A 15,073-nucleotide genomic window follows, 5' to 3' on the forward strand; every position below is an offset into this window, starting at 1 on the left:
TACCTCTTAAGGTTTTAATGTGTTCCTTGGGACTGATTTGATCTGGCAATGTGGCCCTCTAACCAGCAAAGGTTATGCAACCTTTTATTAGAAGAATATAGAGAAGGGCTATCAATATAGTGAACTTTGCATTTAGTTCATCAAAGCACAGATTGATGGGGGCGGGATGACGTGAGTGAGCGCGTCTCGATCCTCCCCAGTGCTGGTCTCTCCCCTCCAGGCTAATGCTGACCAGCTGAAGCCAAACAGCTGATGCCAAGACTCGTGCTCTGAGATGCTGAATCTTACCTGGTCTGGCCGCTGATCGCTTCTCCTGTTGCTGCCGTGTGCTGCTGCTGCTTCTCTCGTCCTGCTCTGGGTGTTCTGTCTCTCGGCCGTGCTTCCTTGCCTCCTCGCCTGCCCCGCTCCTCTGCCTGCTGTCTGCCGTTCGGCGCTTCTTGTCTGCCGTCCTCGCTGTGGCTGCTCTGCTTGGGCCCTTGACTGGCTCTGATTGATGGGCTCTGCTGGTGCTGCCCTGCCTGCTGTCTTCCTCTCCCTGTGGTCGAACTGCTTTGCTCGCCTGGTTTCACCCTGCTGCTTTCTGCGGATGCTGGACTGTCACTCTGCCGGATATCTTGCTGCCGTTATACCTTACATCGCCGTCGCCCCTCTCCTCTGTTAGCCACAGCGTGCACTGGGACTAAGGCTCTGGACATCACACTCTGGTCACGTGAGAAATAAGTATTCCATTTTATTCAGTCTACACTTGCAGTACTGCTGATTCCTATGCTATTGGTGAAGAGAGGGGTTAGTAGTGTACATGGCAGCAAAGAGGGTGTAGTGCATTGCCGAAACTTTGCGTTACGCAAAAAAAAAAAAAAAAAAAAAAAAAAAAAAAAGGCAGCCGGCGTGAAAAGAATCAAAAGAAATATAAAGGAGAGTACAAAGTAAAAGAAAAGACAGAGGCGAGGATATAGGGGAGGCAGGGGGGGAAAGAAAAAAAGAAAAAAAAAAACAGGGGAAAAAGCTGTGGCAAATCAGGAAGGAAGGAGAGGAAAAAAAAAAAAAAAGGCAATAGAAAAAAAAAAGGGGGAAATCTTGGGAGAATGGCCCCAAAACGACGCTCAGTTGATTCCTCTGCAATTAAGCCTGGGGCAAAGACCCCAGAGAACAAAATCGACAAGTTTTTGAAGTCGCCCTTTCTAAATGATAAAAATCCTGCTAAAATCAAACTCCCTGCTAAGACGAAAAAATCCGCTAAAACCTCCCAAAACGATGAACTCTCCCATGATGGTCTAGAGGTTGCAGACCAGGAGGTAGGCGAGGAAAGCCTCTCTGCACAAATGCAAACCGAATACGACCCAGCTGTCTTGGACAGAATCCTAAGTGCTGTGGAAAATAATGGCACTTTAGTGCAAGGAATGTCCATTCAATTGGGGTCAGTGCAGAGCGATATCTCATTAATAAGAGAAGATCTAGCAAAGATTCGGGATCGAGTCCATAGCATGGAAAAATCCGTTGACTCTCTGCAAACTGACATGGGCATATTAAAATCCAAAACTTCGCTTCTTGCTTCAGAAAATCAAGCACTTCAAAACAAGATAGAGGACTTAGAAAATAGATCAAGGCGCAACAACGTTCGTATAATCGGTTTCCCAGAAGGAGTTGAAGGCCGTCATCTAGAGGAACAACTTAAAGACGTGCTTATGAACAGCTTTGGCAGCGATAACTTTTCCTCTATGTTTCAAATAGAAAGAGCCCACCGAATTCCGGGAGGGAAACCTATCCCAGGGAGACCGCCGCGTGCAGTCTTAATGAAATTATTACTGTCCGCGGTGTGAGACAGTGACAGGTCTCACTCAGGTTAGAGGCAAGGAAGGGGTGGATAGTTCGGTCCACACCCCTGTTCCACCACAGGTGAGAGAAGCTGGAGGTAATCAGCCTAGCACAAAGCACCTCCCAGAGTGTCAGAAAGGGGGGAGTGTGTTACCTGTGGACAGAGGCCTGGAGGCTCTGTCTGTGTGGTCTCAGCTGGGCAATGCTGAGGGACCACAAGGCTGTGAGATAGCCTGGAGTTGGGGGACACAGCAACGCCTGGGAGGGTCGCAGGGCCATAGTCAGGCAGACTACTGAGCCCCAATCCCCCACAAGAAATACTGAACTGGAGACAGTGGGCGTACTGTGCTCTGTACAGCCAGGAGGCTGTGGGACTTTGGCTCAGAAAGCCGCACGTGTTCACAGGGTGTGAACAGGGACTTAGGTGAGTCAGGCATCTATTTGTTTAGTTAGAGCCTAGCCGGGCAAGTGTTTGTTATTTTGTATTATTGTTTATGTTTATGCGGATGTGCCGCAATAAAGCACAGTGTTTGGATCTTAAACTTGGTGTCCTGAAGATATCTGTGCAAACGACCCCCAAATAAGAGGCGATCCCTTACAATTGGTGGAGGATGCGGGCACTTGTCCATGAGAGAAGGGCAACGGTCGGTTGCTAGGGGCAACGCTGAGACTGCAGGTGCTGCTAAAAGCTGTTTTTTGCCGTGTGTGGCGGTAAAGGAACGGAAGCTTTTTTTTGTCCAGTGGAGCAGGTGCTGCTCAAAAGAGTGTGAACTATGTTGCTGTGGTGCAAGTAAAACTGCAGTGAATTAAAGGGCCAGTAGCCCAGCAAAAGTGGACTTGTGGCTGAAATCTTTTCCTGCTACCATGGGTCTCGGGGAAGAGTACTTCCGGCAGCGCTGGTGCATACAGCAGGCAGAAGAAATGGCCATAGCAATTGGCAAAGACTTCCCATTATTTTGGCAGCTGTGGAGCGGAGAAAATGCTACAAATTGTGTACCTGGAGAGTCCGATGAACAGCAAAGATATGCCGTTGCCAAGGGCAACCGTCGGGAAGACAAAGAGGTGGAGAGCGGTGCGGTTCTCAGGAGTGCATATCTTCCCTGCGACTGTGTCCTGAGTCCTAGAGAGGAAGTGCGGAGGTGCAGTAAAGCTGTTGCTAGGAGCAACCACAACCTTGATGAGTCCGCGGGAGAGGATGTCACTGCTTTACCAGAATGGTTGATTACAAAGGGTAAGACTGTTCCTGTTATTAACTATGTGGCAGACCAAGTGACAGTGAGCCGGCGGCAGGGGATATCTGCTGGGCCGGTAGGTAATAAGTCGCACAGAGAAAAAACTGTGTCTGAACAGGCGGATAAGCCTGCTGTGATTGCTCCCTCGCAGAAACCCGCAGGGGAGAAGGTTTCTGGGTTTCCTCAGTTGCCCATGACCAAAGCTAGTTTTGGGATGACAAGGATCCGGGATCCCATGCTAGCCCGGGTAAGGGGTAGCACAATATTGAAACCAGAGACTGATAAAATAATAAAGGTGCTGGACAGTCGTGCGGATAAGGACTATCCACTGATTTTCACTGAGCGTGAGACTCCAATGAGAACAGAGACTGATGAACTTGATGTTACAGATACGCTCATGCATGAGGGAGTGTTGGGCCGTGATATCGGTTTGTTGCTGTGGGGTAAGGTAGACACTTCTGCAGATGGTGACGAAACTCCTGCAGAACCTGTACCTGTCCCTTTAAGTGAGGATCTAAGGGAGCTGCACTTTGACCTGCATGGGGAAAGAATATTGACCATTGGAAACAATGGTGCTGGTCAAGTGCAAGGTGATGGTGACAAAAATGCGGAAATGCATAAGGAAAATATGATGTCATATGAAATATGTGGTGACAGTGATATAACTTTTCCGTTGCAGGTTGTGGTCAGGGGAGAAGCGCCCCCTGGTGGTAAAAATGTAAATGATGATGAAACTTTATTTTCTGCATCTGCTATGTTTCATGAAGCGCGATATGACGTAATCAAAAGGTTTGAAGACGTGCATATAAGTAGTGTGGAGCAAAGCCCAGCTCCAGCTCAGTGTTTGAAGGTGCAGGAAAATATGATAGGGTTAGAGGGTGTACCGCACGTACCAGAGGTGGAAATGCAGTCTCCACAATGTTGGTCGGTTACTAAGGAAGTGTCCCAGGTGGGGATTAGCTCAGCGGTGCCCCTAGAGGTCAGAATTAACAATGACACGAGCGGTATAGGTGACGTATGTGCTGTGACCGATAGCAACTCAGAGAGTGAAGCTACCATATCAAGGTCCTGCGAAACTAAGGTGGTTACTAGTAGCGACCAGACAGTTATATCTGACGAGATGAGAATTAAGTCGGGTGACATCAGCCTAGGGTCTGTGGTCCATGTCCAGGCAGTTGTAGGTGACCTGACACGACAGTACAGCTGCAAACAGGAGGATGATCTCTCTCCTCACGCTCCCTAGAAACCTTAGAGACGGGACTAGCTGTCTTCACAGAGAAACTGAAGAAAATTTCAGAAAGGGCAAAGAAAGAGAATGGCGATACTCCTACATCTGCTGCAGCAGAGCCGAGCAAGGAGCAGCTGGAACCGGAGGCCAAAAAGCGGGGCACTTCCCACAAGCTTGTGCAAAAAGCTGAAAAGAAACTGCTGAAAAACATGGAGTTGGTGGTTCAGCGCCTGGAGAAACAGGGTGTGACTTACGAAAAGGTGGAGAAAACAAAGAACAAACTTCAGCGAGGATTGGATGATCTGATGGTGGACCTGGACCACCAGAAGCAAGTTATGTCTAATCCAGCAAAGAAACAGGAGAAGTGGGACTGGCTCCTAGCTGAAGAGAAATGCATCTCTGCTCGATATGGTGAAAAAAGTGACCAAACAGAGACTGATGCTTGGGAAAAGGAGACCAAGGCCCTCTCCTTGGCTAAAGCCCTGGAAGAAGCGCTTGAGGAGCATGCTGAATTGGAGAGGCTGAACAAGCAACTCAGAGCAGAGACTGAAAATCTCATGAGCTTAAAAGATGAGTTGGAGAAATCTAAGTGTGCTCTTGAGCAGCAGGTAGAAGGTGAGAAACCTGAAGAGGAGAGTTCTCTGGAAGACGTCAAGAAGCCAGAGCCGGTTAAAAATGGGACTGGAGAGGGTGGCACTGTGGTGCTGGCTGTGGCAGAGAAGATGGAAGATGCTTCTGCTAAACCAGTTGATGGGGCTGATGTGGATGCCGAAGACCACAGACCCGTGGTAGCGTGTAGCCTAGGCCTGGAAGATGTCCCCTCTGCATACAAGGCCTTCCAAATAGCCAGCAGGCTGCTAGGGAAGAAGTACAAGGAGGTGAACGATCAGTTTTCGGATCTGGGCTATTACAATGGCCTGTATCTCCTGACTCCTCCACAAAATGAGAACAGGGTCCTGGGTGAGCCTCTGGAGAAAATAAAAGAAGACGAGGAGTCTGCTGAAGACCCTGGTGCCTCCTGCCTCAATGAGAAAGAGGGGGAGGGGTTAACAGGGCAAGTGTATGGTGCCATGTCCGAGAAGGATGAGAAGGCGGTCAAAGAGACTGGAGACTTCAAGAAGACAAAGACTGAAAAAGTTAAGGCCGATATGTTGGTTGACATGAAGTCCCCAGGTTCTACAGAGGCCAAAGTTAAGCCAAAGGGAGCCGCGGCCGAAGTGGAAAAAGCCGCTAAAGAAGCAGAGGTTTCTAAAACTGCCATAGTAGCTGGGGTAACTACTGTTGGAAAGAAGGAAGAAGTGACCCAGATGCACTTAAAAGAAGCGAGTAGGGGCAAGCATGCTCTGCTGAAGGAGCCCTGCAAAGCAAAGGAGAAAGTCTCGGGATATGACCATGACTGGGAACAGTTCAGGCAAGAGCTGCAGCAGTCCCAGAAAGGACGTGAGGCGCATGTACAGGAGCCAGAGGATCTAAAAAGAGAGAGAGATCAAAATATACGACAGCGCATCATCACTCGGGAAAGAGTAAGAAAAGAGTATCTGGCCATGAGATGGGCACATGAGGCCTTTAGGCTTTTTTGGTTAGGCAAGATGTTGGTTTTGGTGATAAACCAAGCTTTGATGGCGTGGGTCTGGCAGAACAAAGGGAAGGTACGTGTCACCGAGGTTCCTGGCCTCGGTGAAATAAGAACCGGTAATTTTCTGTGTCAGCGGCAGCTAGTGCTCGCTGACACTGGGTTACTTAGTGTGGCTGTAAAGCCAATCTGGGCCGGTTCTTATTGGGAGCAGCCAAAGAGCAGGGTGGGTGGCTGTTCCCCACGTCCAGGCCAGGTGGATGCCCTCTCACCAGCCTCCCGTGGTTATGCAGGTGTTCACCCTCACGGGCTTGAACAAAGGGGGGGATATGTGAGACAGTGACAGGTCTCACTCAGGTTAGAGGCAAGGAAGGGGTGGATAGTTCGGTCCACACCCCTGTTCCACCACAGGTGAGAGAAGCTGGAGGTAATCAGCCTAGCACAAAGCACCTCCCAGAGTGTCAGAAAGGGGGGAGTGTGTTACCTGTGGACAGAGGCCTGGAGGCTCTGTCTGTGTGGTCTCAGCTGGGCAATGCTGAGGGACCACAAGGCTGTGAGATAGCCTGGAGTTGGGGGACACAGCAACGCCTGGGAGGGTCGCAGGGCCATAGTCAGGCAGACTACTGAGCCCCAATCCCCCACAAGAAATACTGAACTGGAGACAGTGGGCGTACTGTGCTCTGTACAGCCAGGAGGCTGTGGGACTTTGGCTCAGAAAGCCGCACGTGTTCACAGGGTGTGAACAGGGACTTAGGTGAGTCAGGCATCTATTTGTTTAGTTAGAGCCTAGCTGGGCAAGTCTTTGTTATTTTGTATTATTGTTTATGTTTATGCGGATGTGCCGCAATAAAGCACAGTGTTTGCATCTTAAACTTGGTGTCCTGAAGATATCTGTGCAAACGACCCCCAAATAAGAGGCGATCCCTTACAGCGGATAGAGATAGTATCTTAAGGAGAGAAAGAGAATGTGCACCTATTGAATATCAGGGTTCAAAACTGCTCTTCTTTCCTGACTTTGCGCGGCAGACTCAGGAAAGAAGAAGAAATTTTATAGAGATAAAGAAACGCTTGGCGGTTAAGGAGATTAAATACTCCTTACAATACCCAGCGAAATTAAGAGTAATTCATAACGGGTCTTCCCTTTTTTTTGAGTCACCACAACAGGCATCAGACTGGATGGATCAGATGGGCATCTGAAATTGTGCTTCACTATGATTGGAGGGATAGGAGGGAGGGGCCAGGCTGGGGGAGAACGGCCGGAAGTTAGAGGTTCGCTGACTAGTTCGGGCGGATCAAGAGAGGGGGGGGGGGGGGCGACCCACCTTGCAGGAATGGTCTTTTTTTTTTTTTTTTTTCTTTTGTGAGAGATGTCCACTAGAATTGTAGCTTGGAACGTCAGAGGACTTGGGGAAAGAGTTAAAAGGCAAGCGATTATGGACGCATTAAAAAGATATCTTCCAGCAATTATCTGTATAGTAGAAACTCACCTAACTAGGGAAACCTTGTCCCGCCTGACAACGGGATGGCAGTCCCAATCGTATCATTCTACCTTTAGTGGCTCTTCCAGGGGTATTTCGGTTCTTATTCATAACTCCATAGATTTCACCCTTATAAAATCTCATATAGATGCCCAGGGCAGATTTATTTTCTTGCATGGCAAGCTTAATGGTGATAGTTATATTCTAGCCTTTTTCTATATACCTCCGCCATTTTCAATGTACCCACTGCTTCAGTTAATGCTCTTTTCTGAAAAGAGACCAGAATGCCGCTTAATCCTGATAGGGGATTTTAATGCGGTCATTGATCCTAATAAAGACAGATTTTCACTTGATGTGGAAAAGGGGAGGTATCCTTGTAACTCCCCGCTGCCTCAATTCTGCTCTGAGGTGGGAGTGGTGGATATATGGGAACATCTTGGTGGAGGAAAGAGAGTATACTCCTGTGTCAGTAGGGGGGGTAGAGCAATGTCTAGGATCGATCTAGCATTTACTAATGAGAGCAATCTGAGTAATATCTGCAAGATACGGAGTAAGAACAGTTTCGGACCATTCACCCCTACTGGTTGAGGTTCGCAGCGGGAAGAATAAGGATACTAGGGGGCTAGGATTTAAGTTAAATCCATATTGGCTCACTATTCTGGACAATCTGCAGACGATTAAACTACTGATATCCTCCTTTTGGGAGGTTAACCTTCCCTCTGCTAATATCAACACAGTATGGGATGCCTTGAAAGCATATTTAAGGGGGGTTTTTATAAGTGAGATTGCCGCAGTAAAGAGAACATTTAGAAAGAAAGAGGAGGAACTGGGTAAGATCGCTGCACTCACAGCTGAGCGATACGCTAGCCATCCCACTGAGCATAATAGGCAAGAGATGCAGAAGGCTAGTTGCTCCTTGGAGAAATATGTAACAGAGAAAGCAAATCATAGGGTATTCTTCAAGGGGCTCAATTATTTCATCGAGTCTGGACGTCCGGGCAAGCTTCTAGCTAGAATAATTTCGCAACAAGATAAGAAAAAACAATCTATCATCTCAATTCGTAATGTAGAGGGCGAAACCATAACAGATCCAGAGGGAATTGGGAATATTTTTCTACAATATTTTGCTCAGATATATAGATCTTCCCCTGGACTGTCGTCTGAACTGGTGATGCGGTTCCTCGAGAAAATTCCACTTTCTACGTTAAATGAAACTCAAAAAGAATATCTGGAGGAGGAGCTCTCTCTTGCTGAGTTGCAGGAGGCCCTTGGGTCTGTCTCGGGGAACTCATCGCCAGGAACAGACGGCCTTCCATATGAGGTCTATCGCAAGCATAGTGAGGTGATCCTCCCCCAGCTGCTGGAGGTTTTCTCCCAAGCAGCACAGGGAGGGAGATTACCACACTCTATGATGGAGGCCCTTATTGTTCTAATTCCAAAAAAGGATAAAGATCCGGCCGAATTGAGCTCCTATAGACCAATCTCCCTATTAAATACAGACGCTAAGTTACTATCAAAAGTCCTGGCTAGGAGGCTCTCGCGCGTTATCCCTACGATTATTCATCCGGATCAAAACGGCTTTATGCCAAACAGGGGCACCCATCACAATTTGCATAGGCTATTTATGAATATTCAATCCCCGGGGCGCGGCGCCCGCTCCATCCTGTCGTTGGATGCTACTAAAGCCTTCGACAGGGTGGAGTGGATTTTTCTTTGGGAGGTAATGAAAAAAATGGGCTTTGGCCCAAAATTTATGGCAATGGTCCGGCTACTCTATAACTTCCCAGTCGCCAGGATTAGGATCAATGATTTGATGACAGAGAGCTTTATTCTGGGAAGAGGCACCCGCCAAGGCTGTCCCCTTTCTCCCCTTTTATTTAATATTTATATCGAACCCTTAGCGGCCATGATACGACATGATCCGGAGGTGGCCGGTTTTGGCATAATGGGGAAGCATGACCGTGTGTCCCTCTACGCAGATGACATTCTGGTTTTTATTCATCAAACAAATACCACCCTCCCTCGCATAATGGATCTGGTCGGTCACTTTTCCGACATATCCGGACTTGAGATCAATTGGGAGAAGACAGTACTTCTCCCGATAGACGAGCTGCGAGGCGAATTAAATAATCAGATAATGATCTCTGATTCAATAAAGTACCTGGGGATAATAATTTCCGCTAAACCTCAGGACTATCTACAGCTTAACCTGTTCCCCTTGCTGATGAAGTTGAGAGCAAAAATTAAGATATGGCAGAAAATTCTGCAAGCAAGAGGGGATAGAATTTCATTAATAAAAATGGTAGTGCTGCCCCAGGTTCTTTATGTCCTGCGCAACTCGCCTATATGGATTACAGACAAGCATTTCAGATTGATAGAGCGGATGCTTAATGACTTACTATGGGGGAGGAAGCGTGTGAGACTGAAGGCACTTTATTTTTCCATGCCCTATAGGCGGGGAGGTCTTAATCTCCCATATTTTAGGGGTTATTTTGTTGCCTCCCAACTCTGCCTTTTTAGTGACTGGGAAAATAGTCCTTTCTGCAGTAAAGTGGTGAAGGAGGCAGGTTTTTCTGATTTCTTCACTGTACTGGAATCCGATTACCTATTAAATATACTGAGCGGGTACACACTTTTCTGCAGAATGGCTATAAAGACCTGGTCGGTTATAAGGGCTTGGTGCGCAGTTAAGGCATCGCTTATCTGCACCCCATTATGGCACAATCCGAAACTTCTTAATCTAAACGACTTAAGTGGCAGTCAGTACTGGAGGACTAAAAATGTGCAGTACTTACATCAAGTAGTCAGCGGTGGACAAATTCTGCCCCTTATGGAACTAAGGGCAAAATTAGGTGAGGTGGCCTGGTTCGCATATTTTCAATTGAGGTCAGCACTCTTTAGCACTTTGAACAGTCACCTTTTTATTATAGACACTCCTTTATTTTTACAGGATTTAATTTGTAAGAAAACTGCCACGAGAATTAAACTATCTTACTGTTACAGACACTTAATGGATAATTTTTTTCGGGATGTTCTTTCTCCAGGACAGAGAGCCTGGTCTTCTCTTCTTTCAGAGGAGGGTCCCCCAAACTGGGAGAACATAGGGGAAAGCTTAAAATTGGTTTCACACAATTCTAATCACATTGTTGTTCAATTTAATATTCTGCACAAAATTTATGCGACACCTATATGGCTATACAGAAGAGGACTCCGGACCTCCTCTGACTGCCCCCGCTGCGGCGATCCCGGGGCAGATCATTTACATCTGTTCTGGGACTGCCCAATGGTGAGGAGGTACTGGAGCCTGGTCCAAAAAAATCTGACGCGTAAACTTAAAATTGTTGTTCCTCTGTCTCCTAGGATATGGGTCCTGGGAGATTTATCTGAGGTCAATCATCAACCCATAAAAAGTCACTTGTTGATCAAGGTGATGTTCTTGGCGAGGCTTCTGATTTCTAGATCCTGGTTTTGCTCTTCTGCCCCAGATTGCAAGAACTGGCTGGGTTTGGTGGAGAAAGTGAAAAGCTATGAGAGGATCCTGTACAAACAAAGAGGATCCTACTCAAAGTGGAATAGTCTATGGAAAGATTGGGACACGGCTAATTAATTAGGATCCCCTTCTTTTTTTTTTTTTTTTTTTCCTTCCTGCAGGGTGGGTGGCGGGTTGGTGGGAAGAGATGGGGAAAATGCTATCTGTCCGGCTTTTCAGCATTTATTCCATAGTTGTAGAATGTGAAGGTTCAAATGTCGACACTATTATGTATATTCGTATGAAATTATTGTTAACCACGTTCACAGATTAGAATTGGCGGACTTATGGATTTTATAATGTTAATTATGTAATATGTATTTAAGTTTTTGTATCACAATAAATAAAATTTAATTATAAAAAAAAACAAAAAAACTTTGCATTTAGTTTTTACTGGTTGCTTATGTAGCATCAACATAACCTGCAGTCCTGTTGATATCCTACATTTCAGTTCCTGTCCCAAATAACATTTAGGAAGAAAGGGATGCAAATGAGCTTTTAACAAGCCATGCCTCTAATGCCACCAGATGTAAGGCTAATAAATCTTTTAAGTTAATGTTCGACCCTTTAAATAGAGACATTAGAGGCAAAGCTTGTTAAGAGCTCATTTGCATCCCTTTCTTCCCAGAATTCCAGATTAGCATATATGGCCTATAAGTCTCCTCATGCCGATTAAGGCGCTCTCTCCAAGGAGACATAGTTGTTGCTTTAGACACACTCTAGAGCTAGGGATGTCCAACTTGTGGTCCTCCAGATGTTACAAAACTACAACATGCCTTGTTAACTGTAGGTTGTCTGGGTATGTTGGAAGTTGTAGTTTTGAAACAGTTGTAGGGCTACGTGTTGGTCATCCCTGCAAAAGAGCCAATTTCATAATACAGCAATAAAACTATCAGTTTGATTTTGAAGTGTGGAAGGAAATTCACCAAACACCGAGAGAATATACAAAATCCATGTCACTTTTAACCTTTGCTGGGTTTAAATCAAGGAAACCAGTGCTACAAGGTGATAGTGCTATTCATTAAGCCACCATGCTGTCATCAGCTACTGCAGGGATGGCCAACCTGAGGCTCTCCAGCTGTTGCAAAACTACAACTCCCAGCATGCCCAGACTTGCCTTCAGCTATCAGCCTACAGCAGGGCATGGAGGGAGTTGTAGTTTTAGGTTGGCCATCCCTGAGCTATTGTCATCAGATTAGGACTAAAAAACCAGGACTTTACCAGGACTAAAAAAAAATAATAAAAAATTTAGTTAAAGACAGTAGATTTTTGTAAGATATATATATATATATATATATATATATATATATATATATATATATATACTTATTTCACTGAAGTTCATGGTATTTTTTACAAGCCAAAAAAATTTATGTTCCTAATGTTATCAATGAATATGTAAGAAAAATGACTGGATAGAATTAGATACTAACTGGTAAAGATATCCTATCAGGAATGAGGTCACTTGCTACGGAATAAAACACCAGCCCTTCTTCGCCCTGATCATTTATATTCCACTGTGAGCCTGAGGAGAAAGAGGAAGATTTTAGAAGCACCGCCCAGTTCTTAAAAACATCCCTAATTGTAAAGCACATTGGAATATATACAATGAAGTAATAGTTCTTATGATTCTGGATAGGGGTCTGACTGCTGGGACACAAACACGAAAACACACAGAGGCCCTGTATCCACCGGTCGAGCATGCTCAATGCTGCTCCATTTAAACTCTATGGGACTACGGGAGATAGCCAAGCTCTATACTCAGTCAGTCCCATATAGATGCATGAAGCATGCTTGTAATTGGTGGGGCTACCAGCAGTCAGACCCCAACGATCTAATACTTATCCCCTATTCAGTGAATAAGGGATAACTTCTTCTTACTGGAGTACCCCTTTAAAGTTTGGCCCATTAGTTTCAATAGTCATTATCAGATATGCATTTTGGAGCTTTAGTTCTATACATGTTTCATTCTGGCATAACACTGTTATTTGCCCCTAAAACTAAGCTGTCCAATCACATTACTTACAGACAGGGCCAGCGTCATAACCCGGCATCCCCGGGCAAGTGCCGGGGCCCAATGCTCCTGGGGGGGCCCACTGAGCTGCTATGAGCACTTCCATCAATACAGATGGGAGCTCTCACTGCTGTCACTTCACTTACGCAGTACCCCTTTGGTGGGGCCCTCTGAGCTGCAGAGACTCAGACACGCCCCCTCTACACAGGACACACGCTGCCTGAGGAGAGAGACCGGAGGGCTGGAGCTGGAGCTGAAGACAGTCTGTGAGTGAGTCTGCAGTCTGCACTGTGAATGTCTCTTGGGACAGAAGGGGGGGTCTCTTCGATCGGCTGCTGCTTCATTCTATTTAGTTGTGTTACTGTTTCATTAAGCAGTTTGCCCCCATGACACCTGCCCCCCCCCCCCCATATCCTGTCCTATCTCATCCTCATGGGGCCCCTGCTGTCTCCTTTCCTCCCTCATGTATCCAGAGCTCCTGTTTCACCCTCCTATCTCCTGTTGCTGCCCTGCACAGACCTCCTGCCACTACTTGTATGAATCCCCCTCAGAGCCCCTTCCCCCTACTTGCTGTGTCCACCCCTCCTGTCCACCCAGGGCCCCTGTCTCACTCCTCTGCCTCTAATTATGGTGGCATCTGAACAGCATTCACCATAAGGACCTTCTAACGTCACAGGGTCATGTGACTGTGCCCCCCACCCCGTACTGTGCCCACTTATACCCTGCATTGTGCCCTCTTACCACACCCTGTGCAGTGCCCATAGTCATTCCCTGTACTGTGCCCTCTTATACCCTTTTATCCGGTCACTGTATGGTGGTTTTATCATTGTATGGCGGTGTTATCACTATATGGCGGTGGTATCCAATAACTGCATGGCCATAACTGTATCCCTTTCCCTGCCCACGCCATCCTTTTTTAGACCTGGCATGAGCGGGAAAAGATACAGATTGCGGTGCTAAGGACCTTTGTGCCACAATCTGTGTCAGAAATACGCCTAAGTCTAGTTTCACACTAGCGTTCGGCTGTCCGCTCGTGAGCTCCGTTTGAAGGGGCTCACGAGCGGACCCGAACGGATCCGTCCAGCCCTGATGCAGTCTGAATGGATGCGGATCCGCTCAGACTGCATCAGTCTGGCGGCGTTCAGCCTCCGCTCCGCTCAGCAGGCGGACACCTGAACGCTGCTTGCAGCGTTCGGGTGTCCGCCTGGCCGTGCGGAGGCATGCGGATCCGTCCAGACTTACAATGTAAGTCAATAGGGACGGATCCGTTTGAAGATGCCACAATATGGCTCAATCTTCAAGCGGATCCGTCCCCCATTGACTTTCAATGTAAAAGTCTGGACGGATCTGCTCAGGCTAATTTCACACTTAGCTTTTTTTTTGCCAATTTAATGCAGACGGATCCGTTCTGAACGGAGCCTCCGTCTGCATTAATATGATCGGATCCGTTCAGAACGGATCCGATCGAACGCTAGTGTGAAAGTAGCCTAAGGCTACTTTCACACCTGCGTTTAGGTGCGGATTCGTCTGGTATCTGCACAGACGGATCCGCACCTATAATGCAAACGCTTACATCCGTTCAGAACGTATACGTTTGCATGATAATGCAAACGGATCCGTTTAGACTTTACATTGAAAGTCAATGGGGGACGGATCCGTTTGAAAATTGAGCCATATTGTGTCAACTTCAAACGGATCCATCCCCATTGACTTACATTGTAAGTCTGGATGGATCCGCGCGCCTCCGCACGGCCAGGCGGACACCCGAACGCTGCAAGCACTCAGAATGCATTAGGGCTGGACGAATCCGTTCGGGGCCGCTTGTGAGAGCCTTCAAACGGAACTCACAAGCGGAGCCCCGAACGCAAGTGTGAAAGTAGCCTAACAGACGTATTTCTATGTAATAAATGACCCCCTAATTGTATTATTATTTGGGGGAAGGGCTAATATCTTTATATTATATGGATTCTAGTGTATTATATTGTGCACTGTATTTCCCAGTAGCAAATGATCCTTGGGAAGCACAGTCCTCATCCCTGACCAGCAGGACCAGGTAGCGCTCTGTCAGTACATGGCGGCCTCCCCTCTCCACCACGCTGCTCTGCTGTGTACTGGGGCTTATTCTGACACTGGGGCTGGGTTCACATCCCATTTGTGCCATCCATTTAATGTATACCAAAAATGTATGCGTTACCAGATGCCTC

This window comes from Bufo gargarizans, chromosome 5 (assembly GCF_014858855.1).
Source record: "Bufo gargarizans isolate SCDJY-AF-19 chromosome 5, ASM1485885v1, whole genome shotgun sequence".
Classification (NCBI taxonomy): domain Eukaryota; kingdom Metazoa; phylum Chordata; class Amphibia; order Anura; family Bufonidae; genus Bufo; species Bufo gargarizans.